This window comes from Orcinus orca, chromosome 3 (assembly GCF_937001465.1).
Source record: "Orcinus orca chromosome 3, mOrcOrc1.1, whole genome shotgun sequence".
Taxonomy (NCBI): Eukaryota; Metazoa; Chordata; class Mammalia; order Artiodactyla; family Delphinidae; genus Orcinus; species Orcinus orca.
In genome coordinates, this window is record NC_064561.1 from 86,005,645 (window position 1) to 86,025,311 (window position 19,667).

General features: G+C 36.0%; 1 protein-coding gene across 2 annotated transcripts in view; it reads right to left on the reverse strand.

The window, feature by feature from the left end:
• Positions 1-4,461: 4,461 nt before the first annotated feature.
• The window catches only part of PRR16 (proline rich 16), a 265,937-nt gene continuing 250,731 nt past the window's right edge, over positions 4,462-19,667 (reverse strand). For both annotated transcript variants that reach the window (XR_004482164.2, XM_033423827.2), the window contains exon 3: positions 4,462-4,757. The gene's annotated coding sequence lies outside the window, so the exon portion shown is untranslated. The remainder of the gene's footprint in view (positions 4,758-19,667) is intronic.

Here is a 19,667-nt window from a genome sequence, read left to right on the forward strand (position 1 = left end):
CTGCTTTTCACATGATTTTGCCCCGTTTATCAACTAGTTACCTTTCAGATCTCAGCCAAAGTTTACTTCCCTCACTGAGTTAGATCTGCTGGATATAGGGTCTGGGCATACCATATAACTTTCTTCATAGAATTTAGTACAATTGTATTTTTTGTTAACTGGTGAAATTACATGTTTAATGTATTTCTCTCCAACTAGATTATAAAGTCCATCAGAATAGGATCTGTAACCTGTTTCTTCCTACTCCCCAAGACAGTTCATGTTCCAGAGTGGGCACTCAGTAAATAAAGAGAATTATCTTACCCATGTCAATAAACCTGATAATTTCGTGAATTGGGGCCAGCAAGGAGAGAGGTGCATGTAAATAACACACCTGTACTCTAAAAGCAAATGTAAGAAAGTAGAGATTAACTTTACTGGCATTCTAAGTTCTAAAAATATGTATAATAGTACTTCTCAATGGGAACTGAATATTGTTTAATAGATTTTGCAAAAGTAATACTGAATTATGAAGATAGCAAAGCTATCCTCTTAAAGAGGATGAAAGAAGATCCAGTGATGGACAAGTGAAATTACTTGAAAAGTAAATGTAGTTAAAGTGGAAGAGAATAAATAAACTAAATCCAAGAAAAATTTTAGACTTTTTTTCTGGTCTGTGCCCCACCTTCCCTAGCCTCACTCCAACTCCCTTTATAAATTACTGAGTTACCCTGCTGAATAGCAGGCCTGATAATGTCACAACTTTGCAAAATCTTTTAGACACTCTGCACAGACTACAGTAGATATAGTACTGCTTATTGCTAAGAATACTCATAAAATGAAGAACTGTAATTTTTTATCATTTATTCTTGATGGATTTTGTTGTTAGATGTTTGGAGAACAGTTGACTTTCCTGTTTATGAACTTAAATAATTCACAGCTTGAAGCAATCAGCATGGGTTTTAAAAGAATTTGAATGAGTCCAGGTATCCATACTTCAATGCCTCATATCCCGCCGGAACCGGCAAGTTGATTCCTAGCTGAGTTATTTTCATGTACAATGTCTTAATTTTAATGGGTTCAAATCATGTGTAACAAACTAATTTTCTTCATCATGTTACAGGATACTCTAAGTACTACCAAGAGAGATTGCAGAGAGTAAATCAGTTTAAGTGTGAAGAACAATATAATGGGAATTTGGTTTCAGATCATAGTTTGGGAATAAACCTAAAGACCTATTTTAATTTGTTGAACATAATTTGTTTGTGGGGTTTCCAGTGTAAGATGGTGACTTAGGAGGATCTTGGACTCATCTCTTTCCACAAACACACCGAATCTGTAGCTACATATTGAAAACTTTCCTCTGAAGAAAACCTAAAAACCGAGCAACTCATTTGCACCAGGCTAATGAGAGGAAGCCCACAGTGAAGCGGGTGGGAGAGGATGGAACACAGTGTTCACCATAAACCCCACATGCAGTGCAGAGACCCACAGTCTGGAGGCAACTCAACCATGAGCTCCCTGAGGAGCAAAGGGTTTGAAGCCCACATTGAGCACCTCAACTTTTAAGACTTGTGCCTGAGAAACGAGGCCCCAAAACATCTAGCTTTGAAAACAATGACCCCGAGACCCACAAACTGAGGAACGCTCTTAAAGGGCTCTCTGACTCACCTGCCCCAGGGCGCCCAACGCAGAAGCAGCCGATCCGGCAGCTAGGAGACTTTTAAGTGAATGAGGCTTAAAGCATCGGCCTAGGGGTCAGGCATCTAAATTCACATCCCGGCTCGCTGGCAGGCGCCATCTGTGTTGTTTTTTTCCCCCAGCAGGAGCCACTTATATGCTCCGCCCCGGCTCCTTTTAACCGGCAGACTCCATCTTTTTTTTTTTCTCCCCAATTCTAAGCCTTTTGTTCCTTTCTTTTCTGCCTGTGGGCGCCGTCTATACATTGCGCCTCTGCCTCCCTCCAGAGCACCAGTGTCTCTCTGAGGAGAGGTTTTACACGTCTAGTGCCCTCGGTTTGGGGGGCTGCTGCTCAGGGAACGCCCCTTAATTGCCTGGCTCTGGAGGCTGGGGGACTTGTGATCCTGGGCCCTATGGGATTGTAACAATCAGAGAGTCATTTCTTGTCAGACCTCACCCCCAGGGCACTGCACAAAGACCAGACTGAAACACACCCCCAGTCTTTCTGAGAAAGGGGCCTACTTACTTGTCCTGGAGCTTCGGCTTGAGGCGCAGGCTTCTGGTCCGGCACACAGTTTAGGGGTCAAGGAAGGGCCTGGGGGTAGGTGGGTGGGTATAGAGGCTGGTACTTGCAGTCTTTTCTCTTTCCTTCCCCCTCACTCCATCTCACTGGTGTGTCCCAGAAATGAGTTTATTGTCTCCTTGTCTGACAACCCAATGTTTGCGGCTGCTGCCAGGGAACACTTCTACATTGCCTGGCTCTGGTGGCCAGTAGGGCTTGTGCTTATGGGTCCCACAGGACTTGAACCAAGGGAGAACAAGTCCTTAAAGGGCTACTCCCCCCCCTCCAACCCCGGCACAGCAAGAGGAAACAGACCCAGGAGATCAGTCTTTCTATGAAAGAAACCTGTTAACTGATTATCATAGCTGCAGCCTGAGGGTTTCTAATTAAAACACTCATCAAAAGGCTGAGTGCATCTTTTCCAAAGACCTCAGAGGGCTGGCACTATCTTCCTGCTCTCCCCTGGCCACACGCCAGAGCATCACAAACATAACTATAGTTAATAATACTCTATTGCATATTTGAAAGTTGCTAGGAGAAGGGGTATTGAAAGTTCTCATCACAAGAAAAAAAAGTGTAACTGTGTTTGCTGACAAATGTTACCTGGACTTATCGTGGTAATTATTTTGCAATATATACAAATATCAAGTCATTACATTTGTACATCTGAAATTAACATAATGGTGTCAATTATACTCCAGTTAAGAAAAACATAATTTGTTGGAGCTGGGCACTACTTACTGGTGGTAGCAATGACCATAAATACAGGCTCCAGCCGATGAGTCTCAAGTAAGGGTGAGAACTTTGTGGGCACTCAATAAGCCCTTGTTGACTGAGAATTCTGTTTTTGCTCCAGTAGGATTGCCTAGTCTTTTTTATATACACTGATGGAAGTTCTCAGCAGATCTCTGGGTGAGACTGAAGACTCATTAGGTATGATTAATGGCCTAAAAAAAAAAATCTAATTTTTATCTTTTAGAGCAGATTTCCAAGAAGGAAACTTAGAGGAAATTCTTAGTGATATAATACTCAAATTTTCTGTTTTGAATGTCCCCAATATATTAAAACTAACTGCAGATACTTAGCATAACTAGAATATTAAAATAACTCTTGACAAGAAGGTTCTAGTGAAAAATATATCACTTCTTCGTCAGAGTTTAAGGAATAGAAAGCACAATTTTATACCACAAAAATATTTGAAATTCAGTCTTCCATTAGTTCTGAATTAGTATGATAAAAGCTTGCCAATGACCAAAGAAAATGTCTTCCAGATAATGAAAACCAAATCAAATAAGCAACTACAAATAATACAAACAACACATTTATTTAGAAAAATAAACTGAAAATGCTGTTTGTCTAGTACATTTTCCCATGAAGCATAGATAAATGGCTATAAAAATCTCTTATGTCAAATACAAATTACAAATGGTTTTGTTAATTAAGAGAACAAATAGATGTTCAACACAGATGTTTAGTGTACAGTTCACTGTATTTGACTTCTTGGCTGTTAATGATATAAAATGATCCTCACTAAAAAAACCTTTTGATCCCTTTTTCATTCTTTTGACCACACTGATTTTTTTTTCATTATTATTTTGTAGTTGTTCTTTAATCTGAGACAAGTCCATTTTTTATTAGATAACTGATTTTTTATAGAAGAAAGAGAAATCAATGTCTGAAGAATTCTTAAATGTTTCCTTTTTGGACTCCTGCAAGAAACTTTGTTGTGGTCTCAAAACTCATGGGACCATCTGTGCAAATAACAGCACACATCATTACCCTGAATGGAAGTGACAGTGCAAATAGTAGAAGTTCATTGAGACGTAATCAGCAAGAACTGACCCCTCCTCTCTCAACCAATATGGGGGGAAGGATTGAATGCAGAAAATTTTCAAGCAATTGACAATACTCTTATTCCGTTATGGCTTTGAATGTGTACAGAAGATGGCAAACGTCCTCTTTGCAAACAGCAACATTCTGTTCTAATACTGTTCATTGCTGCAGTGTTCCTTCATTTGTTCAGTTTTGTTTATTTGTTTTGTTTTTGTCTACATATTTTGAAATGCTGAGTAGTTCTGGCTACAGATACCTATTTCTATACTTCCACCTTCCCAAATGATAAATTATAATTTACTGGCTGAATTACTGAATATAAATTTTTCGGTGTTCACATCTGGGACTAATTTCAATGGATTTTTTTGTTTGCTTTTTGGTTTTTTGTAGGTTTGCTTCTTTAGTCCTTTTCATCTTTTTTTTAATCTTGTTGGTAATATCTGAGTAAAGAGATTTAAGGCTGTGGCTTTTTTTGCCCCCAGGGCTCTGCTCATGGCTGTCAGACTAGAGGCAGATGGTTTTATGTAGACCATATCAGTGATCATTTGTGCTCCAAGTTGAGGGGTTTGCTGCTCCAAGATGGACAGGTTTCTGGTTACTTCAAAATTAGATCTGGCCTCAAGAAGTCATAATGATGAATCTGAAGTGACAAAAATGAACTGACATGCCTCCAAATAAAGGTATTCCTTCCAACCTGAAGGAGCTGTTAGAAAAAAGAAAACAAAAGACAAAAGATCAGTTTAAACAGCAAGTATAGTTTAACGAAAACACATAAAAACTAAGAATGAAGAAATCATTTGTTAATAGTATGCATAATTTAAAATTCTGTGAATTATCAACAATTTTACTTTAAATGTATAAACATATTTTGAACATATATTCCATTTAAATTTTATATATAAAAAACTTTGATAACTTAGTCATCAAAATTTAGTAGTAGCATGCTTATATTTCAAATGAAAGATCTCTTATCTCTGACAGTTTTTAAAACTTCAGATAAATTTTTCCATTTATAAATATGCCAAGTTTTCAAAATATTTCATAAATTTTGACTATAAACTTTTAAATATTTATCACCCTCAAAAAAGTTATCAAGAAATCATAATTATTAAGGTAGAACTTTCATTTTAAAAACAAAGGAAAAGTATTTTCAAAACATTTTACCTAATGTAATGTTTCATTGCAATTTATATAGTCTAAATGTATTATCAAATTGCCAAAAAGACACCATTTTCCATGATGCAGCAAAAGTGCCCGAGAATTAGTCTTCTTTTACTTTATGCTTATCTGCAATACTTTCAAATTAGCACCTTAAAATAACTTATATCCACATTTGTAATTAATGAATACATTTTTCTGAAAACAATAGAAAATAAAACCTAGCCATAATTTTCACTCTGCCCACCTGACATCAAACATGCTTAGCACAAGTCAGCTCTACCCACCACCAGTCCCTCCCATCAGAAACGTACACAAGCCTCTTAGATAGCCTCATCCACCAGAGGGCAGACAGCAGAAGCAAGAAGAACTACAATCCTGCAGCCTGTGGAACAAAAACCACATTCACAGAAAGACAGACAAGATGAAAAGGCAGAGGGCTATGTACCAGATGAAGAAACAAGATAAAACCACAGAAAAACAACTAAATGAAGTGGAGATAGGTAACCTTTCAGGAAAAGAATTCAGAATAATGACAGTAAAGATGATCCAGGACCTTGGAAAAACAATGGAGGCAAAGATTGAGAAGATGCAAGAAATGTTTAACAAAGACCTAGAAGAATTAAAGAACATACAAACAGAGATGAACAATACAATAACTGAAATGAAAACTACACTAGAAGGAATCAATAGCAGAATAACTGAGGCAGAAGGACGGATGGATAAGTGACCTGGAAGACAGAATGGTGGAATTCACTGCTGTGGAACAGACTAAAGAAAAGAGAATGAGAAAAAATGAAGACAGCCTAAGAGACCTCTGGGACAACATTAAATGCAACAACATTCACATTATAGGGATCCCAGAAGGAGAAGAGAGAGAGAAAGGACCAGAGAAAATATTTTAGGAGATTATACTTGAAAACTTCCCTAACATGGGAAAGGAAATAGCCACCCAAGTCCAGGAAGCACAGAGAGTCCCATACAGGATAAATACAAGGAGAAACACACCCAGACACACAGTAATCAAATTGGCAAAAATTAAAGACAAAGAAAAATTATTGAAAGCAACAAGGGAAAAATGACAAATAACATGCAAGGGAACTCCCATAAGGATAACAGCTGATTTCTCAGCAGAAACCCTACAAGCCAGAAAGGAGTGGCATGATATACTTAAAGAGATGAAAGGGAAGAATCTACAACCAAGATTACTCTACCCTGCAAGGATCTCATTCAGATTTGACAGAGAAATCAAAAGCTTTACAGACAAGCAAAAGCTAAGAGAATTCAGCACCACCAAACCAGCTCTACAACAAATGCTAAAGGAACTTCTCTAAGTGGAAGACGCAAGAGAAGAAAAGGACCTACAAAAACAAACCCAAAACAATTAAGAAAATGGTCATAGGAACACACATATCGATAATTACCTTAAACATGAATGGATTAAATGCTCCAACCAAAATACACAGGCTTGCTGAATGGATATAAGAACAAGACCCATATATATGCTGTCTACAAGAGACCCACATCAGACCTAGGGACACATACAGACTGAAAGTGAGGGGATGGAAAAAGATATTCTATGCCAATGGAAATCAAAAGAAAGCTGGAGTAGCAATACTCAGATTAGATAAAATAGACTATTAAAAAAAGAATGTTACAAGAGACAAGGAAGGACACTACATAATGATCAAGGGATCAGTCCAAGAAGAAGATAAAGCAATTATAAATATATATGCACCCAACATAGGAACACCTCAATACATAAGACAACTGCTAACAGCTATAAAAGAGGAAATCAACAGTAACACAATAATAGTGGGGGACATTAACACCTCACTTACACCAATGGACAGATCATCCAAAATGAAAATAAATAAGGAAACACAAGCTTTAAATGACACAATAGACCAGATAGATTTAATTGATATTTATAGGACATTCCATCCAAAAAGAGCAGATTACACTTTCTTCTCAAGTGAGCATGGAACATTCTCCAGGATAGATCACATCTTGGGTCAGAAATCAAGCCTCAGTAAATTTAAGAAAACTGAAATCATATCAAGCATCTTTTCTGACCATAATGCTATGAGATTAGAAATGAATTACAGGGAAAAAAACGTAAAGAACACAAACACATGGAGGCTAAACAATACATTACTAAATAACCAAGAGATAACTGAAGAAATCAAAGAGGAAATCAAAAAATACCTAGAGACAGATGACAATGAAAACATGATGATCCAAAACCTATGGGATGCAGCAAAAGCAGTTAAAAGAGGGAGGTTTATAGCAATACAATCCTACCTTAAGAAACAAGAAACATCTCAAATAAACAACCTAACCTTACACCTAAAGCAATTAGAGAAAGAAGAACAAAAAAACCCAAAGTTAGCAGAAGGAAAGAAATCATAAAGATCAGGTCAGAAATAAATGAAAAAGATATGAAATAAACGATAGCAAGATGAATTAAACTAAAAGCTTGTTCTTTGAGAAGATAAACAAAATTGACAAACCATTAGCCAGACATATCAGGAAAAATAGGGAGAAGTCTCAAATCAATAGAACTAGAAATGAAAAAGGAGAAGTAACAAATGACACAGCAGAAATACAAAGGATCATGAGCGATTACTAGAAGCAACTATATGCCAATAAAATGGACAACCTGGAAAATATGGATAAATTCTTAGAAATGCATAACCTTCCAAGACTGAAACAGGAAGAAATTTAGAAAATGAACAGACCAATCACAAGCACTGAAATTGAAACTCTGATTAAAAATCTTCCAAGAAACAAAAGCCCAGGACCAGATGGCTTCACAGGCGAAGTCTATCAAACATTTAGAGAAGAGTTAACACCCATCCTTCTCAAACTCTTCCATAATATAGCAGAGAGAGGAACACTCCCAAACTCATTCTATGAGGCCACCATCACCCTGATACCAAAACCAGAAAAAGATGTCACAAAGAAAGAAAACTACAGACCAATATCACTGATGAATATAGATGCAAAAATCCTCAACAAAATACTAGCAAACAGAATCCAACAGCACATTAAAAGGATCATACAATTTGATCAAGTGGGGTTTATCCCAGGAAAGCAAGGATTCTTCAACATACGCAAATCAATCAAGGTGATACACCATATTAACAAATTGAAGGAAAAAAAAGTATGATCATCTCAATCGATGCAGAGAAATATTTTGACAAAATTCAACACCGATTTATGATAAAAACCCTCCAGAAAGTAAGCATAGAGGGAACTTTCCTCAACACAATAAAGGCCACATATGACAAGCCCAGAGCCAACATCGTCCTCAATGGTGAAAAACTGAAAACATTTCCACTAAGATCAGGAAGAAGACAAGGTTGCCCACTCTCACCGCTATTATTCAACATAGTTTTGGAAGTTTTAGCCACAGCAATCAGAGAAGAAAAAGAAATAAAATGAATCCAAATCGGAAAAGAAGTGTAACTTACTGTTTGCAGATGACATGATAGTATACATAGAGAATCCTAAAGATGTTACCAGAAAACTACTAGAGCTAATCAATGAATTTGGTAAAGTAGCAGGATACAAAATTAATGCCCAGAAACCTCTTGCATTCGTATACACTTATGATGAAAAATCTGAAAGTGAAATTAATAAAACACTCCCATTTACCATTGCAACAAAAAGAATAAAATATCTAGGAATAAACCTACCTAAGGAGACCAAAGAACTGTATGCAGAAAATTATAAGACACTGATGAAAGAAATTAAAGATGATACAAATAGATGAAGAGATATACCATGTTCTTGGATTGGAAGAATCAACATTGTGAAAATGACTCTACTACCCGTAGCAATCTACAGATTCAATGAAATCCCTATCAACTTACCACTGGCATTTTTCACAGAACTAGAACAAAAAATTTCATAATTTGTGTGAAAACAGAAAAGACTGCAAATAGCCAAAGCAATTCTGAGAAAGAGAAAAGGAGCTGGAGGAATCAGGCTCCCTGACTTCAGACTATATTACAAAGCTACAGTAATCAAGACAGTATGGTTCTGGCATAAAAACAGAAATATAGATCAATGGAACAGGATAGAAAGCCCAGAAATAAACCCACACACATATGGTCACCTTTTCTTTGATAAAGGAGGCAAGAATATACAGTGGAGAAAAGACAGCCTCTTCAGTAAGTGGTGCTGGGAAAACTGGACAGCTACATGTAAAAGAATAAAATTAGAACACTCCCTAACACCATACACAAAAATAAATTCAAAATGGATTAAAGACCTAAATATAAGGCCAGACACTATCCAACTCTTAGAGGAAAACATAGGCAGAACACTCCATGACATAAATCACAGCAAGATCCTTTTTGACCCACCTCCTAGATAAATGGAAATAAAAACAAAAATAAACAAATGGGACCTAATGAAACTTCAAAGCTTTTGCACAGCAAAGGAAACCATAAACAAGACAAAATCACAACCCTCAGAATGGGAGAAAACATTTGCAAATGAAGCAACTGACAAAGGATTAATCTCCAAAATTTACAAGCAGCTCATGCAGCTCAATATCAAAAAAAAACAAACAGCACAATCCAAAAATGGGCAGAAGACCTAAATAGACATTTCTCCAAAGAAGATATACAGACTGCCAACAAACACATGAAAGAATGCTCAGCATCATTAATCATTAGAGAAATGCAAATCAAAACTACAATGAGATATCATCTCACACCAGTCAGAATGGCCATTATAAAAAATCTACAAACAATAAATGCTGGAGAGGGTGTGGAGAAAAGGGAACCCTCTTGCCCCATTGGTGGGAATATAAATTGATACAGCCACTCTGGAGAACAGTATGGAGCTTCCTTAAAAAACTACAAATAGAACTACCATATGACCCAGCAATCCCACTACTGGGCATATACCCTGAGAAAACCGTAATTCAAAAAGAGTCATGTACCACAGTGTTCTTTACAGCACTATTTACAATAGCCAGGACATGGAAGCAACCTAAGTGTCCATCAACAGATGAATGGATAAAGAAGATGTGGCACATATATACAATGTAATATTACTCAGCCATAAAAAGAAACGAAACTGAGTTATTTGTAGTGAGGTGGATGGACCTAGAGTCTGTCATACAGAGTGATGTATGTCAGAAAAAGAAAAACAAATACCGTATGCTAACACATATATATGGAATCTAAAAAAAAGAAAATGGTCATGAAGAACCTAGGGGCCAGACGGGAATAAAGATGCAGACCTACTAGATAATGGACTTGAGGATATGGGGTGGAGTAAGTGTAAGCTGTTACAAAGTAAGAGAGTGGCATGTACATATATACACTACCAAATGTAAAATAGAAAGCTAGTGTGAAGCAGCTGCATAGCACAGGGAGATCCGCTTGGTGCTTTGTGACCACCTAGAGGGGTGGGATAAGGAGGGTATGAGGGAGACACAAGAGGGAAGAGATATGGGGACATATGTATACGTATAACTGATTCACTTTGTTATAAAGCAGAAACTAACACAACTTTGTAAAGCCATTATACCCCAATAAAGACGTTAAAAAATTGAAAAAAAATTTAGTAGAACCAAAAAAAAAAAGATACAAATGAACTTATTTACAAAGCAGAAACAGATTTACAGATATCAAAAACAAACTTGTTACAAAAGGGGAAACGTTGAGGGGAGGGATAAATCAGGAACTTGAGATTAACATACACACACTACCGTATATAAGATAGATAACTAACAATGACCTACTGTATAGCACAGGGAACTCTACTCAATATTCTGTGATAACCTATATGAGAAAAGAATCTGAAAAAGAATGAATATATGTATATGTATAAGTGAATCACTTTGCTGTACATCTGAAACTAACACAATACTTTAAATCAACCATACTCCAGTAAAATTTTTTTAAAATGGAATAGACATTAGTATGTACCTCCTAGAATTGATGAAGAAAATAAATGAGAACATAGTTTAAAATGATTTTACAATGTTTACATATTTCCTTTTTACAAAGAGAGTCATTGAACCAACACATTTTTGGAATAGGTAATTCCACAGGAGAACTGCCATCATTATGTGCCCCATCTCCCACTGGCGGAGGACACCACAGTAATGGATTCATCAGGAAATAAAACCAGAGTCAAAATAAGTGCCTTGCTCTCTTCCTTTATTAACAATATCAGCATTGGCCATTTTGGTAACCAAAGGATTATACTTTCTAATATGTAATTACCTTAGGACAACAAATTGCATGGTAAAAAATACAGAAGTGTAAACAAATGCTAAAAGAACCAATTTAGAAAAAGTCAGCAGGATACAGTCTTTTTCTATGAACATAGAAAAGCACACTAAATGAGGATATTCACTTCATAATCTGAGGAAGTGGGGGGGGGATTCAACTATGAAACGTGGATGTTTACTTACCCTGGCTCCCCTTAATCTTCACTAATGGTGTTCAGAGGATAGTTTTGTTTTTGTGTTTTTGTTTTATTTTGTTTCTGAAAAAATCTCTGCTTTCATAATGTTTTCATTAGCCTAGGCTAAACAGCAATTTTACTCATGCTAATGATTGTGAATTGTTTTCTCTAAAGCCAAAAGTGTTTTAAAACCCCCTTCTTCCTAAATCCCTTTTCTCCTGCCCCTCCTTTGAATTTCCTTTTTTATTCACTGACATGCTGCTTGGGGAAACAGTTGCAGCCAGATTGGAGAGCACTGTGAAATGAATGGCTGTGATATTTATCCCTCTTTTTGGCAAAACTCCTTTTTGTAACTGCATTAAAGCCTGCCGAATCTAATGTTAACACGTGCACATTTTACTGAGTTCCACTGGAAATGAGGCATGCTGGAAAAATGGCATGATTTTTTCATGGTGGAACGAAACTATCTTCAATCAAAACAAAATTAAAATGCTAACATTGCTCCCTCCTCCTTGCTTAAACATTCTGTCAAATCACATTCATTTTAGGTTTTTAATTTATTACATGAAACAAGTGATGCCAATACTTCCCCCTCTAATATCCACTGATGTTTTTCAACAATTAAATTGTCTAGACAAGTAATAAAATGTTGCTCTTATCTTTATGGAATGACATTTCTTTCTTCTGGCTTTTAAATAAATGATAGGATGCCTTCTGTGAAACAGCAAGTGGGAGTTTATGGGTTGCATTTTTATTAACCTAATATAATCAGTTAACTAGTCTTCTTTCCCCAAGCAAAGGTAGGGTTAGAAGTCAAGGACAGGGAGGTTAGACATTACAAATCTGCTGAATAAAGCAATTTTATAGTCCTTTTAAGTCTGAAAAGGAAATCAGAAGTCTCTTGAGTTATTAACATCTCTGAAGTTACTAGACTATGAAAAACCTCTAGTTGCCCATGCCCACGGATTATTTCTAGTTTCCATTTCCTTTTTTAAAACATGGTACTCAAAAGGAATTAGAAGTAAAGCAAAATAAAATATATTCTACTTAAATGTTATTTTTCTTCTTCCAAAATGCTTTGCTTTTTAGGCACACATGACTGAATAATATAAGCTCAAGGATGGGAAAAACGTCTTGCATCAATTACAATAAAATGCTATTTCTGGAAAGTCTTTGTAAAATGCAGCATATGGATGGTCTCCTAAAATTGTTCTGTTTAACTTGAAAGGAGTAACACAATGTTACAAGTTTAATTGGCAGGTGTCTAGGATATTTCTTACTTAACCTGAGAAAGGGTCAATTTCCTATCACCTTTACTTCAATCTTGCCACAATTGTGAACTAGAAAATATGAGTATCCGTATGTATACACCCACATTACCAAGAGAAAACAGATGATTCTTTGTAAATTAGACAAGTAACTGAATAATAAGCAGTCTTCACTGCTGTTAAACTTGGAATTAATCGGAAAGAGGTCCCAGGTACCCTAACAATATTTGCCATGATACTTCGCAAATGCAATTCAATGACATAGTCCTTCAACTCCAAAAGAAGTAAACTATACTATAAAAGTACCACTATTGTATTATATTCAGAATTCAGTAACTCCTTCAATAATGGCTAAACCAAAGATAGTCTCAGTGTTTGGCTCTCAAGGCACTTTTTGTTCAGGTGATATCTAATATATTCTACTTTAATATTCCCTCTTTTACTTCAGGAAAAATGTACGAACAATATGTATGATTTCTACATTTTCAATTCTGCATTATCAGTGGACTTCTAACTTTAATAGAGCCCCAAAAGCCAGTGTGCTTCTGGATAAACTGGATTCAGGGGGGTATAATCTTAAAAAGGCATCATGGTATGTACAATAAAAACCTAGAGGCTTGGGGCCATTTAGTGTGAATAAAAACAGCCATGTATATTTCAAGAGCCTCCAGGTTCATCTCTATTAAAATATATGCAATGTTTCATATGCTTGGCAGAAGTAACATTCTGGTCCAGATAATTATTTCTTAACGGGCCAGGGACTGTGCTGTGCATTGTAAGCTATTCAGCAACATCCCTGGACTCAGGGTCATTCAGTGTCTTAAATGAAAAGTTGAATGGCGTTACTTTGTTCATTCATTCGCCTTAAAACTTGTGAACTCCTACCCTTCTGCAATTATCTGCAATTCAGCTACTGCATATTCCTTCAATAACAGCAATAAGAATTGTGGTTAAAGAAATAGAGAGAGTAACACTTGTTCTATGCAAGAACAATGTTCTATACTCCTAATAATAGTATTTTAGAAAGCTAAAGTGCAGGTTACAATTTTTAAGAGCTGATAGCAAAATTTTCATTTCATTCGCTGCATGAATTCATCATCTCTCTATTATTTAGCTTGGCCAACAAAGACAATGTTTGCCCGTGATGGTCCAGTACCGAGCAAAGTCTTAAATTTACATAGTGTTGTCAATCTCATTACAGAAACATTTACTGGAAATGTTCATAGGTACATGAACTGCTCAAGGTGCTTGGAAAACAAAGGTGATAAGATATTAAATGAAGTGCCAAACGATTTTTGAACAGAAATTAGAGAAAATAACCTCTGCCTGAGAGAACTGGAAAAGACTTTGAAGCCAGCTTCCTTATGAAAGATGAATAAGATTTCAACAAAAGAGGGAACATTATTCAAGCAAAGCGGAGCAGAGTCAGAAAAGCATATATCCAGGGATGGTGAGAAATCAATGCAGTTAGAGTCTAGCCTCCAGAGAGGGTAGCAGTAGCAGGAGACAAGGCCAGAAAGGGGGGCGTTAGCATGGAGGTAACAGGGAGACCTTCAATGTTTTTAACTGAAATGTGACCTGGTCAGATTCACAGTTTAGAAAGATGGCTTAGAAAGATGGCTCTGCAGCTGTATGAAGAATGAAATGGAGTAGAGAGGACCTGAAATCAGGGATAGCAGTTAGCAGTCTATAAAGGCAATATTTAATTGAAAGAGAGTGAGATATTGAGCTGAAAAAAATAGCATGAGGGATTGAGAAAAGGGAAGGGACTCAAACAAAATTTAGGATGTAGAATGAATAGAACTGCAAAATAATTGGAGTTGAAAGGGAAGAGATGAGGGAGATTTTCCTTTATTGTTTCTGGTGTGGTGACTTGGATGGATAGTAATATCATTTCCTGAGACAGGACAAGAGACAAGGAACAGATCTTAAGGAAATACATTATTAACTGTAGAGGGTATACTATCATCCTAAACACCAAAGCAATGTGTATCACAAAGGATATTTAACATATTCAAGTGTAAATTATAGAAATGTTGGTTAAAGTGGGAAATCTGGTTTCTTAAATCACAAGCTCTCCAAAAGAAACTTTGCTTTGTCGATACTATTTCTATTAATTAAAGAGGATTCAATTGGGAATCTTTAAACTTCATTTCCATGAATGTCATGTCTTAATACAGTAAGGTTAGAGAATGTGCTGAGAAACAGTGCTTGAAAGAGCAGCTTGGCTCACTGGAGGGAAGAACACTGCTGATTAATACACTAGAATTCTTTGGCATTCTAAATAAATTTAGTGGCTGGCTTTGTCAGGTCATAAATCCCTTAGACAATTAGATAAATGGTATGGGCTTACCCCTTCAAAATATGCAGATGTACACCTACATAATATTTTGCTTATGATTTCAAGATTCATAGACACTCTTGCATTGCATGGAATTCAGCTTAAGAGCTCTTGAATTAGAGTTGTACAAATTTAATTATAGTAGGTGTTATTTTTTGAAAAATCAAATATATATTTTGAGGTATATCATTGGCACTAATAGGGAGTATTCTTCCTTCTAAATAAACTCATATAGTTCAGGGTTGTACAACTCAGTACTATTGACATTTGGGCTGGATAATTCTTTGTTGGGGACAGGGAAGGGGAAACTGGCAGGTGCATTGTAGAATGGTTAACATCACCTTGGCCTCTACCGACTAAGTGCCATTAGCAACCCCTAGTTCTGACAACCACAAATGACTTCAGACATTGTCAAATGTCTACTGGGAGGCACATTTTCTCCATTTGAGAACCATAGAAATAGATAATGACTTTTATAAAACTCCCACCTAAGAAATAAAGTTCGGTGCAGTCGGCCCTCTGTATCGGCAGGTTCTGCATTCTCTGATTCAACAAACCTCAGATTGGAAAAAAAAAAAAAATTCAAGAAAACTCCAAACCTTGAATTTGCCACGCTTGCAACTACTTACATAGCATTTACATTGTATTAGGTATTCTAAGTAATCTAGAGATGTATTAGGTATTCTAAGTAATCTAGAGTATATGGAAGACATGCCTAGGTTATATGCAAATACTCTGCCATTTTCTATGAGGGTCGTGGACCTCCTTGAATTTTGGTATCCTTGGTGGGGGGGACAGGTGTCCTGGAACCAATCTCCTGCACAGACACTAAGGGATGACTGGATTATCTCTCTGAAGAAAAATATTTTCATGGGAAAATTTTCTAGAACAGAATCACAAAGTCAGCAACTAAGGCAGGTGTTTACATCTCCTATTTTGGGGGGGATAATTCAATCTTTTCTCCTACATCCCTACTCTTAGTGTAAGAGTGAAAATTATCTACTCTTCATAGATGGCTGAGAATTAGACAATAAAGTTATTATATCATAGCAGCTCCTTTTTATCTATTTGTTTTCCTCTTCCTTTTTACAAAATTAACTTTCTCTTTAAGAAATCAAATACTCAAACTTGAGTAAGGAAGAAACTGATATTTTCATAGCAAGAGGAAATGCATCAACCAAAAAATAAGTGAAACACTGTAGAACCTAGTTAGTAATTGAATATAGTTCCATCTGCAATATGAACAAGTTTGTGCTCTTATGGAAACTGTTAACTTGATTTAGTACTGTAATGGGAAATCTGTAACTTATGGGCACGGTATGGGGTATATTGGCATCAGATACAAAAATCTGCTAATACCCATATAATACAGATACTGAAAATTTAATATAAAGTCTAACTTACCCTTCTCTGCCATTCCTTTTTCCCCAATCTTGCTCTGTAAAACCATGCATTTCGTCTCTTTGTTATCATTCATCTTTCTTCTTATTCTTATTTTCAGTATACTAGACATCTGTATTTACTCTGTGTATTTATTTCCTTGTTTCCTGATATAGTCTCCATTTCATTCTCGGGGCCACTCCCTGCCTAACTCTTAGCCAACCTCTTTCAGGTAGTCTGATACAAACAGCATTTTCCCCTTAAAAATAGAACATATAATTTTTTAGCTAAGCAGTTAGTCATGAAGAATAAATACTATCTTGATGGTATGTGTGATCATCTAACAAAATTGGAAAAGGATGGAAGTGAAAATATTGAGTGGCAGCTTCTGGAAACCTTTTTAAAAGGAAAGTTGCCCCATACTCTTGTAAATGTTTCTCCCTTTCCTGAAACCTTTTGCCTGGAATGTAGATTTGATGGCTGGAGCTCTAGCTGCCAGTTTACACAATTAGTATGAACATGCTAATGTCAGAGATGGTCAAAAGGAATACTGAAAGGAAAGAAAACTCAGTCCTTAAGGGCTTTGTAGACATGAAGTGCCAAGTCAGCCCTGATCTGCCTCAAGACTTGTATGTAAGAAACAAAGTTGTATTTTATGTTTTTAAAGCCATTGTGATTTGGGGACTCTGTTTTTCACATAGGAATCTAATCTTAACTGATATGGGTGAGAATCCACTCTGAATGGAGCATGTGATCTAAGTCTAAGTAAAAAAGCTGATCACATTTCTCTGTTTCAGAGGGATATATTCACTATATCAATATCTTGTGTAAAAAGGCATACTTACAGATATCCCAGACCCTAACTTAGCCGGAAAAATTTTGATGAATAAACTATAAAGATGCTGTCATTCTCATAAAACCTCTAAGTATATTCTCGTTAAAATATCAAAATCCATAAGAGCTTGGGGCATAGTAAAACCTTCATGAGATGACTGCATATGATTTCCAGGATGGCAATGAATGATCTCACAGTTACACAATTAACACAAAAATGTAGGGAACCATGGAAATTTTTTATAGGCATTAAAGGCTATAATTAGGATAGTCTGGTGTGAGTTTAACATATTCTTGGAATTGTGATCTGTAGAAAACCATGGTGTCTGGTGCTAACGGCAATATGCATTTTGTGATGAAGCATTATGCACCAGCTAAACAATCTTTACCCAATCATTTCAGCCAGTCCTCCTGGGTCCATTGCACAAATGCCAGAATCACAAGGTCTCTGATCAGTTTTTGAGAAAGGGAATAAAAAAGTTTGTAGCTTATTATGACAAAATAAAAATTACAAATAATACCAGGAAATATTTGGTTCATTAATAGCAATCATCAATTCTCAATCATTAAATGCAATTCACATAGAATTAATTCAGCGTTTGAAATACTACTTAAAGTGCATAGGCCTTGTCTTAATAGTATGTTTCACATAATTAACTGAGCACAAGAAGCAGAAAGCAGACCACAGTGTGAGTTTTCCCATCTTATTTAAATCTGAAAAGATTTATCCACTTGCTAAATCTCAGAGAGAAGATGTGGCACATATAAGATGTTCTTATGCTTGTTTTTCAATGCTAACATTTTCTTTCATTTTGAAATAATGCATGAAAATTGAAAATCCTTGGAAAGTATGAACAGTATAAAGAAGGGGTAAAATATCACTCTTTCTGACACTCAAAGGCATCTGATATTATAGCTCTGGCATATTTTATTCCAGTTTTTAATTTTTTTCTTAGTTGAAACAATTTCCAGTGTAAAATATTTTTGTAACATGGTATCAAAAATCTTTGTAACATTATTTAATGGCTATTTAAGGTAAAGCTATGTTCCCCATTATTTTTAAATTAGGGTATGTAATTCCTTCATATAAAAAGTACTAATACTAAAATAAACTCAAAATGGATTACAGATCTAAATATAAGACTAGATACTATAAAACTCCTAGAGGAAATCATAGGCAGATATCTCTTTGACATAAATTGCAACAATATTTCTTTGCATCTATCTCCTAAAGCAAAGAAAACAAAAGCAAAAATAAACAAATGGGACCTAATTAAACTTAAAAGCTTTTGTACAGCAAAGGAAACCATCGACAAAACCAAAACACAGCCTGTTGAATGGGAGAAGATATTTGCAAATGACATGACTGATAAGTGGTTAATATCCAATATATGTAAACAGCTCATACAACTCGACATCAAAAAAATAAACAACCTGATTTTAAAAAGGACTAAAGAACTGAAAAGACAGTTTTCCAAAGAGGACATGCAGATGGCCAATAGGCACATGAAAAGATGCTCAACATCACTAATCATCAGGAAAATGCAAATCAAGACCACAATGAGATACCATCTTGTACCTGTCAGAGTGGCTATCATCAAAAAGAACACAAATAACAATTGTTGAAGAGGATGAAGAGAAAAGGGAACCCTCGGACACTGCTGGTGGAAATGTAAATTGGTATAGCCATGGTGGAAAACGGTATGGAGGTTTCTCAAAAAACTAAAAACTGAACTACCATGTGACCCCACAATTCCACTCCTGGGTATATATTTGAAAAAAAGAAAAACACTAATTCAAAATGATACACACACCCCAATGTTCATAGCAGCATTATTTATGATTGCTAAGATATGGAAGCAACCTAAGTGTCCCTCAACAGACGAATGGATGAAGAAGATATGGTATATATATACAACGGAATACTACTCAGCTATAAAAATGAATGAAATTTTGCCATTTTCAGAAACATGGATGGACTTGGAGGGCATTATGCTAACTGAAATACGTCAGACAGAGAAAGACAAATACTGTATGATATCACTTATATGTGTAATCTAAAAAATACAACAAACTAGTGAATAAAAAAAAAAGCAGCAGACTCACAGATACAAAGAATAAACTAGTGGTACCAGTGGGGAGAGGGAAGGGGGAAGGGACAGTATAGGGATAGGGGGAAGAAAAAAGAAGTTATTAA